The sequence below is a fragment of the Mus caroli genome, unplaced genomic scaffold (genome assembly GCF_978045245.1).
Source record: "Mus caroli unplaced genomic scaffold, Mus_caroli_1 scaffold_4, whole genome shotgun sequence".
In the NCBI taxonomy this organism is placed as follows: Eukaryota; Metazoa; Chordata; class Mammalia; order Rodentia; family Muridae; genus Mus; species Mus caroli.
The window spans coordinates 3569265-3583454 of NW_028227259.1; positions in this window are offsets into that span (position 1 = coordinate 3569265).

Here is a 14190-nt window from a genome sequence, read left to right on the forward strand (position 1 = left end):
CTAATTCCATTCATTTACCTGTAAATTTCATAATGTCTTGTTTTTAATGGCTTAGTAGTATTCCGCTATGTAAATGAATCACATTTTCTGTATCCCTTCTTCAATTCTTCATTTGAGGGACAGCTTTGTTGTTTACTGTTTCTGGCTATTGTGAATAAAACTGCTATGAACAGAGTGGAGTAAGTATCCTTGTGGTATAGTAGATCATCTTTTGGGTACATCCCTTGGAATGGTATAGCTGGGTCTTAAGGTAGAACTATTCCAAATTTTCTAAAAACAACCAAATTGATTTCTGGAGTAGTTTTTTTTTTAATATTTTTTATTAGGTATTTTCCTCATTTACATTTCCAATGCTATCCCAAAAGTCCCCCATACCCTCCCCCACACTACCCTACTCACCCACTTCCACTTTTTGGCCCTGGCGTTCTCCTGTACTGGGGCATATAAAGTTTGCATATCCAATGGGCCTCTCTTTCCAGTGATGGCCGACTAGGCCATCTTTTGATACATATGCAGCTAGAGTCAAGAGCTCCGGGGTACTGGTTAGTTCATAATGTTGTTCCACCTATAGGGTTGCAGATCCCTTTAGCTCCTTGGGTACTTTTTCTAGCTCCTCCATTGGGGGCCCTGTGATCCATCCACTAGCTGACTGTGAGCATCCACTTCTGTGTTTGCTAGGCCCCGGCATAGTCTCACAAGAGTGTACTTCTACCAGCAATTGAGGAGTATTCCCCTTGTTCCACATCATTGACAATATATTCTGTTGCTTGAGGTTTTGATCTTAGCTGTTCTGATGGGTGTAATGTGGAATCTTAAAATTACTTTGATTTGTGTTTCCCTGATGAGTAAGGATGTTGAACATTTCTTTAAGTGTTTCTTGGCATTAGAGATTCCTCTGTTGAGAAATCTGTTTAGCTCTGTACTGTATTTTCTAATGAGTAATTTGGGTTGATGTTGTCTAACTTCTTGAGTTTTTTTTTAATACTATTTGCATATTAGCCCTCTGTCAGATGTAGGGTTGGCAAGGATCTTTTCCCATTCCATAGGCTGCTGCTTTGCATATTAATGGTATCCTTTGACTTACAGCTTTGCCTCATGAAGTTTTTCAGTTTCATGAGGTCCCATGTATTGATTGTTGATCATAGTACCTAAGCCACTGGTACATTGTTCAGGAAGTTGTCTTCTCTATGGATGAGTTCAAGTCTATTTCCCAGTTTTTCTTCTCTTAGATTTAGTGTATCTGTCTTTATGTTGAGGTCTTTGATCCACTTGGATATTCCTTCATGTTGAGTTTTGGAGAGATTGGGGATACACTGTACATACCTAATATACAGTATACAGCAAGGTAATAGCCAATATCAAATTAAATAAGGAGAAACATAGCAATATCCCTAAAATTGGGGACAAAGACCATCCTCTTTCTATCTTTTCAATATAGTACTTGAAGATCTAGTTAGAGTGATAAGACAACTAAAGGATATCAAGGGGATACAAATGGGGAAAAAAAAAAGAAATCAATGTATCACTATTTGCAGATGATATAATCATAGATATAAGTGACCCAAAACATTCTACTAGTGACCTCCTATAGCTGATAAGCACCCTCATCAAAGTCACTGGATAGAAAACTAAGTCATAAAAACCCAGTAGTTCTCCTTCATATAAACAGGCAGAGAAAGAAATCAGGGAAACAACACCCTTGGATAATAGCCACAAATAACATAAAATATCCTGGTGTAACTCTAACCAAGCAAGTGAAAGACATTAATGATAAGAACTTAAATTATCTGATATAATAAACTGAATAGGATAACAAAAATGTGTAAGTGATCTCATGCTCATAAATCAGTAGGATTAACATAATAAAAAATGCACTGTACAGATCCAATTCAAATTCTACCAATTTTCTAACATAATTCTTTACAGACTTTGAAAGAACAATTTTCGACTTCTTATGGAAAAAAAAAACAGGATAGCTAAAACAATTTTGTACAATAAAAGTATTTCTGAAGGTATCACTATCTATGACCTTAAGTTGTAGTATAGAGAAATAGTAATAAAAACTGCATGGTATTGGTATAGAAACAGACAGATTGATCAATAGAATCAAATCAAACACCAAGAAATAAGTTCGCACACTTGTGGACACTTGATTTTTGACAAAGAAGCCACTTCTGATATATTTTTAAATTTGCTAGACAAAATATGGGGTCTACTTCCATTTTTTTAAAATTTCTTTCCCTAGATATGTCAGAACTTTTCTATGGATGCATATCAGATTAACGAGGATAAGTAACTGATTAGAGACTATGAATGCAACATCACTACTCTACATGTTAAGGATAGGCATTTAATGAGAGCATCATAGCACAATCTATGAACTCAATGATAACTCCAGAGTACATTAATGCATCACTCCTTTTGAAATAAAAGACAGGATATTGATGTTCCAAGTTGTGATGTGATCATGATTTGAGCTTAGGGCTTGGGCCTAGTGATCTTTAAATCACAGATTCTACTATATGAATTGAAGATTTTTAAAAATGACTCTTTTAATGTTTTGAGAATATAATGTAATGTTCTTCTTGGTAATCCCTATATTTATATTGGATGGAAATATAAAGGGGACATCTGTGTATTTATGATAATTCAGTGCCAAGGGTTTACTATTCATCAAGATTATCATTTGAAATCTGCAAAGTTAAGTTTATACCTGATGACAGAGGCAGGGGCCATGTTTAAATATTCTGTGCTAACAAAGTCCACATCTTTCAGGGATGTAATGTCAACTAAGTTTTTGGTCTTCTGATAGCTGCACTAGGGATTTTCAAGGACAGAATTTTAATCAGAAGATCAACTAATTGGTCAGAATGGCCTACCAACGATTCTCCCAGAGAGGCAAAGATCCTCTTGGAAGTCCATGGTATTGCAAAGTTTTTTTTTTTTTTCCTCAAAAGAAGAATGACTGCTGAGATTTAGCTTTAAAATTTCACATACTTCTGAAGTTTAATTTTAATTGTGTGCCATATCTGTCTGTTTTTATGATGACATTATTTCTTTGTCATCTACAGAATCAACCGTAGTCTTTTACATATTGTCACATTCAAGAGCAATTCAAGAGTCACATTTGCATTCAGTAGTTTATTTAGATATTAGAATTATTTAGAAGCTGATTTAAATGGAGTAAGGGTGGCTGTGATAGCTAATCTTTGTTGTCAACTTGATTGTATCTGACCTCTAGTGCAAAGAGCACCTTTCTATGGTGGCTGAGACATAAAGAGTTCTAATATAAAACACATGCTGCTGGTATGCCTGCCAACCTTCTTACTGGTGAGTGAACCTATCCCATAATACTGCTAATGCTATATTTTTCTGCCTTCAGAACCCAGCTTCTTCACCCCTCTAGGTGGTTGTAATAACAAAGCTCTCCAGGATGCCTACAGTCCTGCAGCATCACATTGGGAATGCTGAAGTATCCAGCCCATGGATTGAGCAGCCAGTTTTGAACTATTCATCTTTTATAGACCAAGCAGCCTTGGCAGCTCCTAATTCATGGTCCGACACATTACAGGGCACCTCCTTCTTCCAGGTCATGTAGATTCTCCCAGACTAAAGCATATAGTGAGGAACTTCCTGCTGCCCTTACGAGTACATTTGGTGATTTCCCACAGCTCTTCTTTGGCCTCCCAATTGTCCTATATAAACTATCTCCTTTAATAAGACTTGTTTTAGGTTTTGAAGGAAAACCTTTCAATTCCTTCCAAAGCTCCATTCATCTTGTCTCTGATATAATGTACTCTCCCTTTTGAATTATTTTTTATCTTAAGGCTCCATCATGGTTCGTCCAATATTGAGGTCCTTTCTCTTTATAAAGATAATTTTGTGTCAGCTTCTTCTCAAACCCACCCAATGCTCACATTTCTCTTCTCTGTCAACAGTTTTTACTTATAAATGGCACTTGTTGACCCACTTTTATAACTTTGCCTAAAATCTGATGGATGGATCGCTAAAAGCATGGAGCAAGTGACCATTTTCATTTCAGAAATAAATATGTGTTGAGTCTCATTAGGCCCTGCAGACTGAGACTTCAGTAGTTTTGTTTTTTTGTTTTTTTTTTTTTCTTTTCAAAGGAAATGTGAATTAATTAAAAAGGAGCAGCAGACAGGCAAAGCAAGCTAGGTTACAGAAATCATCATGATCCATGCTTACCTTGATTTGTGATCCCTGTTTGAAAAAAAGTCAAGAAAGGGCTCATGGAGTTAGGAAGAGAATAAATATGAGGAGAAGGGATTAGTGAATTAAAGGCTCAAATAGATTAAGTGGTTTCAAAGGATACAAAACCAAGGAATGATAAAGAATTTTACTTTACCTAATTTCTTCTTAAGTAGGATATTAAACAGAAATCTTGAAGATTGTATTGCATTAGCCTATTAAATACTCATTAAGTACTTCTTGAATTCTAAGTTCAGTTTGTCAATAGTAGTGCATTAAAATCTCTGAAACCTGATAGTTAAAGGCAGGCAGATGAAAAACCACAGTCTCCCAACCAAACTTCATTTTTTCCACATGGCTGAGAGTTGAGATGTTGTGTGCTTTTTCAAAAAAAGGAAGATTATCAAAAGAGTATGCCATGGCATAAGAAAATTAAATGAAAGTTAAATTTGGTAATCACAAATCAATTTATTTAAACACCTCTATATTCATCTTCAAAGGGTTTTGTCAATGACTGCTTATTTAACACTAAGTTTAGTAACCTCAAAATTAAAATCTCCTGGGAATATTGTATATCAAACCTTTTCTGCTAGCATTTTACAGAAGTTCTTTAGAATTTACAACATTTGAATGTTATGTTTGAAATAGTTATCTCTACTCTTAAGTGAGAAATGTAATCATAAAAATATTTGAAATTTAATCTCAAATCACATAGATAGTTGACCAAGCAAGTTCAGTCAGCCAACAGGGTCTCAAGGGAGGGAATGAGGATTGAAAAAAAAAAAAAAAGGATAATTAGACAACATTATAACATGACTCCAACCAGTGCTGAGGGTGAAGCAGCTTTCATTTTTTCCAGTCAGCTTTTATATTACCCTGTGTACTAGCAGAGAATAGGGTAAATTCTTAGATCAAAGACAAAGTGATCAAACAAGGCAAAGAACAAAGAGATCACACCAGGTAATAAACAAACAAAGTAATAAACAAAGTCCACAGAGTCACTGGGTCTGAGGCCTTATCAGGATTACCAAGACAAAAGGGAAGTCACACCTTTCTTGGTTGTATTTATACCTTGATCCATGGATTAGCCCAAATGCAAATACTCTCATCCTATTCCTCCTCTGAGCCCAGTGAAGCAGAACCAAAAGCTCTCCACATTTCCCCCTTTTTTAATTTCATAAACAAGACTGGTTCTGTCTTAAGTTGTTCTGACAAAATGCCTTCCTTACCTGTCATGGAATATGCATTTTCAAAGCAATGCAATTCTGTCTTAGGTTGGTAAGGCTCTGTACAGAAACTTACAGTTGACTAATAGCCTGTTAAATCAATAACTCTGGGGATCCATTTTAGTTTCTAGCAATGTATTCTGGCTGCCAATATATCAATGTTGTTAAAGGTAAGTTTTATCACAATGGGCAGGAACAGAAGCATTGCCAGGACGAAGGATAATATGATCAAGCCATTCTTGAAGTATGACCAAGATGGAAATACTGACCTTAAGCCATGAATACTTTTATCAGCAATATCTGCAGCATCAAAGCTCAGTAGAGCAGCAGTCTTTAAGTTCATAATCTCAGTATGCAAAGTTAACACATCCAGAGAAGTGTTAGAATTTTGCCAAATACTGTGCAAGTGTGTTTGAACTTTTTCCCAATTATAATGACTGTCCTAAATTTTAGAAGTAACACAAATCCATTGGCATGACGCTTGAGATGACTTCTTACTCTCAAACTCTGAACTTCCTCTCTAATAATTTGAATAGTATCACAACAGAATATCAATTCATTGTTCCAAACATCTGTCTAAATCTTCTTGAATACTCAGAGCATTAGTAACAGTTTTTGTTAAATGATTAGCAAAAGTAGCTGTCTTAACTTGTGTCAAAGTAATTGCAGAAGCAGTGGTGCTAGCTATTAATGTAATTAAAGCTGCTCTACCAGCAATAATCAAGGTTGAAAAGGTCAGCTTAGAAACATTGGGAAGGTCATGAAACACTTGCCCCTCCAGAAGGGAGAGGCTAATTAACATTTCTCTCGGACAACAGGGTGGAAAACAATCTGCAGGTGGGAACACATTCCACAGGACTGACTGTTGCCCAGCTTCAGACAAGGGAAGTCCTTGTTACCTTATTCCCTAAAAACCAATCAGTTTAAAGGGTGCACTGTTCCACAAATCATATTGTGCCAAGTTGCTGATGCTCTATTCTGTCCCTGAAAACCATATAAAAACTCACCAAATGGGTGCTAGGGTTGCTGTCTCTCCTTCGGGTTTGGGACGACCACAGTACACTGGAACAATAAATTCCTCTTGCTTTTTGCATTGAACCCGGCTCCACATGGTTCACTCAGCCTCCTCCCCCCTTTCCCCCACTTCATTCCCCGTAAGCTAAGGCTTCCTGGAGTCTTACAAGTCCACTATCCTCTACCCTCTTACTTCTTCTTAAATCTTGACTCTTTTTCTCTAGTATCTGCAAGGTTGTTTTCAGACTGTCAAGGTCCTGAAATACTCACAGGCAATGAAACAAAAGGTGGTTGATAGACCACCATAACAGACATGTTGTAATTCAACACATTAACACAATTAGACATTATATGATCAATACAACTTACATTAAATATCATAGAAGAAAAAAAAGCAATTTTAACATGACCAATTAACCTTAACACATGCACTAACATTTGTTTGAACTCCAGATCCTGTTTCCAATTTTTTTCCACTTCAAACATAATGTCATACAAGACAGTTGTCCATTTTCAAATATGTCTCTAAAAATGTTCAGAATCAGCCTTCCAAATGAAGACTGTCATTTCCTTTTTTCCAATATTGGACTGATTTCTAGACCAGTCCATGACTGAGTCAGAATAACTGGCCACAAGAAAGAGAAGGATTATTATAACAACTTCTCTATTTGATTAAATTTTTGAAGGCAGTTTCATAGACTCCATGTTCTTTGTCCCACAAGGTCTAAGCACTTGAGGCAAGACAGCTTGTTTAATCTGGGATATAGGTAAGCAAAGGTGGGTTAGGAACATATGTCCAATACAGCTTTCCTGTCATCATTGTCAGGGCACTCAGCAAGCTCACAGTTAGCAGTCATTCTTTGTCCCAGCATCAGCATGTGACACCAATTGCTCTGGCAGCTAGCACACTCCTTCAACATCCTTCAGAAAAACCACAAACATTCTCTCTTCCCCATATTAATACCTGATTGGATCATGCCATATGCTAGTAAGTGGATCCTTCCATTTCACCTAGGCATAAGTATGCCCAGTCGTAGGGTGCCATAGACACTCAGCAGAGAGTTCTTTGGCATCCAAATTTTAAAATTTAAAAAACATGATTTAAATAAATTTGTGGTATATGTGGATATAATTCCCCCTTTGTTATTTTAGAAGATATTGTTTTAAAGTTCCACAATACCTTGCCCTTGAGGAATATAAGAAATCCCAGTAATATGGGTAATTTTAAATTGTTGACAAAACATCTTAAATGCTTGACTACAATAGCAAGTTCCATTATCTCTTTTAATCTGATTTGGAACACCCAGCACAGAGAAAGAATGCAAGCAATAAGTAATTACACTTTTAGTTGCATCTCCTGTTAAAGTAGCTGCAACAAGAAAGCCTGAGAAGATGTCAATAGTCACATGTACATATTTTAATTTTATAAAAATCAGAAATATGAGTAACACCCATTTGCCATAATTGGTTAGGTATAAGTCCTTGAGGACTAACAACAATGTGATGTGCACATCCTCTAGAAATACCAAATTGTTGTCTTAAGCTATTACTACTTTGATGATATAAAGAATGAGATTATTTGGTAATTTCCTGGGTAAAGCCTATAATTTGCCTGGTATGCAAACCTGCTGTGGCATTGCCCTCACTAAGGGGTCTGGGCAATCCAGTGTGAGCTCTTAAATGTCCTGTAAAGAAAGGATCAGTACATTCTATTAAATTAATTTGTATTTGCATAACTAGTTGCAAAATTTCAGAATTAGCAGTGTCTAAAAAGGAACAGTTTCAAGCAATTGCAAACCAAGAGTTATATATGTGCTATCAGTATATAAATTAAAAGCTTGATTTTTCAATATTTCTAAAACAGCAGCTAGAACACACAATTCAATTATCTGTGCTGAATCAGGGGGAAACTCAAGAGAATAAACATGTGACCCAGTTATATATGCTGTGTTCCCATTAGATGAGCCATCTGTCAATACGGTAATCACATTCTCTATTGGCTATATGCACGAACTTACAGGAAATACAAAAGCATGCATAGAGGCAAATCGCACCAACTTGTCTTTTGGATAATGATTATCAATTTTGCCTGAAAAGTTTGCACATGCAATAGGTCAAATTTATTCTGCAATAGCCAATTTAATTGCTAAACAGGAATAAGGAATATTTCACCAAGTTCTTTCCCAAAATAATTTTGTGATTCTAACCTACAATTCTATATTAACACAGCAACAGCTTTGGACCAGCGTGTTAAAACTTTCTTTGGAGATGAAGAAAGGCAAATCCACATTAATGGCCCCTTTTGCCAAAGACTGCTATGGGTGCAAACAGCCAACAATTGATCATAGTCTATATAATGTATCTGTTGTTAACTAATAGCTTCCTCTACTTTCTGCAAGTCCCTCATCAGTTAATTGTCAAGAAAAATTAGGATTTGCATCCCCTTTGAAAATGTCAAACAGAGGCTTAAGTGCTCCTGTGGTGAACTTAAGATGTGGTCTTAGCCAATTAAAATCTCCTAGAAGCTTTTTAAAATAATTTAAGCTAAGTAAATGATCTTTTCTTATTTGAATTTTCTCTGCTACAATTTGTTTAGGGTATAATTGATGCCCCAAATATCGAAAAGGATATTGTCCTGCAGCAACAACTATGCCTCCAAATTTTAAAACTCGTTGTATAAGAGCAAAGGTTTGTAGTAAATCCTTCAGATGGATCAGCTAATAAAGTATCCATATATTGATTTATATACACTGAAGTATTCAAAGTCCCAGTTGTATTGAAGTAGCAACAACATTTTTTTTTTTATATAATGAAGGGCTATTAGACATTCCCTGTGGCAAAAGATTCCAATGATATCATTTCACGGGTTCTTTAAAATTACAGGCAGGCACACTAAATGCAAACCTTTTAAATCACCAGGATGCAAAGGATTAGTATAGGAACACTCCTCCAAATCCATAATAATTCTATATGTATTTCCTGGAATGACAGCTAGGGTAAGCAAGCCAAGTGTCCCCACAATTTCTATAGCCTCATCAACTCTTTGCAAATCCTGAAACAATCTCCACCTGTTGATTTTTCTTAATTAAAATATGGGTGAGTTAGAATCCTGAGCCTGTGATCGAACTGCAAACTGCAGCCAATGGAACACTGGCAGCTTAACTACAGTCTTCAAGTTTCCCTTGTAACACTAGAGCACAAGCACAGCCTTGAAAAGCAAAACTCAACCTCCAAACAAACCAATCTCTCCAAAATCAAAACCAAGTACATCACTCCCATGCTACAAAGTTTGACTGCCAACTCCTGCATACAAACGATTGATGGTGCAGCCTCCAGTACCTCAAAGAGACATTGCCCTAAATCCTATCTTTAATAACTTTGGTTTTGAAAGAGGAAAATTACTGGACACCTGAACTTTTCCTGAACTCTCTTACCCCTCCCATCCAGAGACTGTTCCCGGAGCACTCCTGAACTTTTTACCCCAAGGTACCCCCTCCCAATTGGAAACTGCTCCGGGAACATTTTTTAGATAAGGGGTCTCCTGGAACAAACCTAGTCCTACCCCTCCTAACTGAAGACTGTTCCAAGAACATTTTTGAGATAGGGGCCTCCTGGTACTACCCCAGAATGTTCCAATAGATCGAGTACATTGCCAAAATATAGGACACGACCCCTTGGTTATGTAAAGCCCCTTGGCAGAACACCTTGGTGACGTAAAACTTCTACTTTTCCCCTGGCTATTTCCTATAAAAGCCTGTGAAAAGTTTGGGCCAATTGCCGAATCTCCTCTGCACCTTGCAGGCTGCATGAGTTTCGACCCCAGATATCTGGTATATGTGCTTTTTGTATGCTTTCTTGTCGTTGCTGTATTAAATCTTACTCTCTATACATCTTAAGTTCGGTCTCAGTGTCTTCTTGGGTGCGCGGCTGACCCGAGGCTTGAGTAAGTGCCTCCCTTTGGGAGTTTTGGAGTCTTTCAGTTTCTAGGATAAGAATTATATAAAATATTATTCCAATTTTGGAGTATCTATAGAGACCTATTTGCCTAGGTTTGTACATGCCATATGCTGTCTAGAATGACTCCAATCCTGAGTTACCAGTTTCTGTTACCAATACTACCAATTTTTAACCATACCCAATGTACTGGCTGGTTTTGTGTGACAACTTGACACAGGCTGGAATTATCACAGAGAAAGGAGCTTCAGTTGGGAAAGTGCTTCAATGAGATCCAGCTGTGGGTCATTTTCTCAATTAGAGATCAAAGTGGGAGGGCCCTTGTGGGTGGTGCCATCCCTGGGCTGTTAGTCTTGGGTTCTATAAGAGAGCAGGCTGAGCAAGCCAGGCGAAGCAAGCCAGTAAGAAATATCCCTCCATGGCCTCTGCATCAGCTCCTGCTTCCTAACCTGCTTGAGTTCCAGTCCTGTCTTCCTTTAGTCATAAACAGCAACGTGGAAGTGTAAGCTGAATAAACCCTTTCCTCCCTAACTTGCCTCTTGGTCCTGATGTTTTGTGCTGGAATAGAAACCCTGACTAAGACACCTAACAACTTATAAATTAATAATCTGTAACCGAGACACAGAATATATTTCTATATTTAGACCAGTCAGAAACAAACCTGAGTGAGTGACCTCACACATCTCATATAGTTAGACTAGACAAAATTTTCTTACTATTCTTTTAGCTGTAATTTCAAGAAAGGAGTATTTTGTCATCTGGTGAACCCAGTATACACAATCACAGATTTTACTTTTCTAGAAAAAAACAGCCACCAGCTCTCTTACCATAGAAACTGAGAAGCTGCTGGCCCCTTTAAGACTGGCAATTAGACAACAAAAGGAGGTCAAAGGATACAATCCAGGAAGAGGTCAAGGTTTCACTATTTGTGGATGATATGATAGTATGCATAAGTGACCCCCAAAATACTATCAGAGAATTCCTACAGCTGATATATAATTTCAGCAAAGTGGCTGGATAAAAGTTAACTCAAACAAATCAGTAGCCTTCCTCTATACAAAGGATAAATGGGCTGAGAAGAAATTAGATTTCTTCTCACAACACCCTTCACAATAGTCACAAATAATATAAAATACCTTGGTATGATTCTAACCGAGCAAGTAAGAGAGTAAAGGGGATAACAACTAGATTTAACAAGGAAGCTGCATGAAACAATTCTTTGTGACTAGATAGTAAGAAACAACTTTTCTACCAAAATAGGAGTTAAGGCTTGAGATAAGAGGCTAAAACACCCCTGAAAGATGATCTTGATTGTAATGATCGTAACTGCAGACAAGTGAACACACACAGAGCACAGTCACTGAGGTGACATATTTGGGTTATTGCTTAGCGAGCGTCATGGGATGGGTTGGAGAGGAGTCTCCTAGATCCCCAAAGTCTTTACTTAACTCTTTTGTCTTTTCTTGCAGTATATAATTCATAGTTTACTGTTATCCTTTAGTCAGGCTTATCTAAAATTGAATGCAAAAATGTTAAACAATGCAGATGATACTTTATGGACAGAGATATAAATTTCTCTTGTTTATGTCCAAAGAACTATTTCTTTCAAAGTGTTTTCTTTCATCTTCACTTCCATTTCTTTTTTTCTGTCTTTTGAAATATTTAAAATACAGCCACTAATACAGCTTAGCTGTAGAGACCCTGACTAGCACATGCTATGTGTGAGTTTGTAGTTTCAAACCCTACCACTGATGACAACTAACCAAATGAGTTAGTATAGACAACATGCCAATAACTATTTTGTTAAAAATCAATAGTTTTTAGTTTCCATATTGATTTTAAATAATATTCTTGAGTGTATAGTTGAACTAAAACTGCATTTTATATGCTCTAATTATCATTAGTACTATATTATTTCATGATTGTTCTATCATTGTCAAAAATTTTTCATTTGTGTATGTTAAATGGCTAATGTAATACATAGTGCTGACCACACATTTAAAATTTTGCACTTATCATTCTGAAGAATAAAATTATTAAAACTAGGGAGGCAAAGTAAGCCAGATTTCTGAGTTCGAGGCCAGTCTGGTCTACAGAGTGAATTCCAGGACAACCCGAGCTACACAGAGAAACCCTATCTCAAAAACCAAAAAATAAAATAAATACATAAATAAAAATAATAAACCCCAAAACCAAAAAACCCTATGATTTAGGGTCTGATTTTCACTGTACTCTAATGATCTGTTATATGATTGTATGATATTACTATGGTTCCTTAGAAAAAGAAATTGATTTGTTTCTAGTTGCAAACTGTAATAGACTACTGCACAAATGAGCATATTTATAGGTATATCCTTATGTATCTATAGGGAAATTTAAGAAGACTGTGGCTTCCCATCTGGGCTAGTTCCCTACTTGCTCTTATTCTTATTGGCAAGTTCATTCCTTCACTGGTATTAGAGCTTACTTCAGGATTCCAGTGTATACTGAAGGCAAGCTCAGATATCAAGCCTCATAGACTAGATTCTTGGACAGATAGAGTGTGTGTGTGTGTGTGTGTGTGTGTGTGTGTGTTTATTTATTCTATCAGTTTGTTTTCTATAGAGAGCTCTGACTTATGCACAAACATAAGTAGAACTCACTTTATAGTGAATGCCATTTGTAGTCATGCAATTTCATATTTAGGCTTATGTCACCATTTTCTAAATATGGAGTCTTCCCACTTGATATAGTATCCTTGAATTTTGCCACTGTGAGCTTTTCACTTGTGTCTTAACAATTATAAATGAATCTTTGAAATACTGAGTGGCTGGACAACAGGTGTCCTTAATTAGTATTTTCAGAATAAGGTCACATGTTGAATTATGAAACATTTCAGAAATTACGATAGTAAGGAGAACAATTAACAGTTACCTTTTGCCTCCCCAGCACCTTCCCCTGGCTCTCTGTGTGGGTGGGCAGCAGAGAAGCTGGGAGATGCAGTGTGCTCACCAAGTAAGGTGATTGGTAAGCAAGGGACCCAGAGCAAGGTGGTTTGTGTCAGTGAGCTTAAGACAGAGTGGTAGAAAATCATTTTTAAGCTGGATCCCGTCCTTCAGGTCTTATTGTCTCTGTAGAAGTAAGCAGCCAGGAGTTTACTTCTAGTGACTACCTCAAAATCAGAATGAGCCCTTGCCCATCACACTCCAGAAGAAAGCGTCCTGGCACACTGGTAGTGGGTGGTCCTGTTGGGAGTAGAGGCACATGGCATGATGTGATGTAAAAGAACCTGGGTGCTCTCCTGCTCAGTCCCTACCCGCTCGCTCGGCCCACAGTGGTCCTTGCCTCTCAGTTTTGAAAGGAAAGAACTGGTGTAACTGTTGAAGAGGATCCTTCTAGATCAGTGATACTGAACTAAGGCTTTTCGAAAAGTTCTCTCAGCCAGAGGCAGATGGATTTTTGAGTTTGAGGCCAGCCTGGACTATAGAGTGAGTTCCTGGACAGTGAGGGCTATACAGAGAAACCCTGTCTCAAAAAACAAAACAAAACAAAAAAGTTCTCTCAGCATTGGCATAAAAAAGCTTTTTGTCCATGATAAAAAACAACAACAACAACAACAAAAAAAAAACCAGTCACCTTCTGGATTCATCAAACCTTGTAAGTAACTGGGAGTTTGCATTCATATGCTAATGAGGCAGTACAAAATAAAAACCACTGTCTATGTATCTATCTCCATGTTTCAATATCTCTGTATCTATCGATGCATTTCTCTCTCTATATATGTGTCTCTATCTATCATCTATTT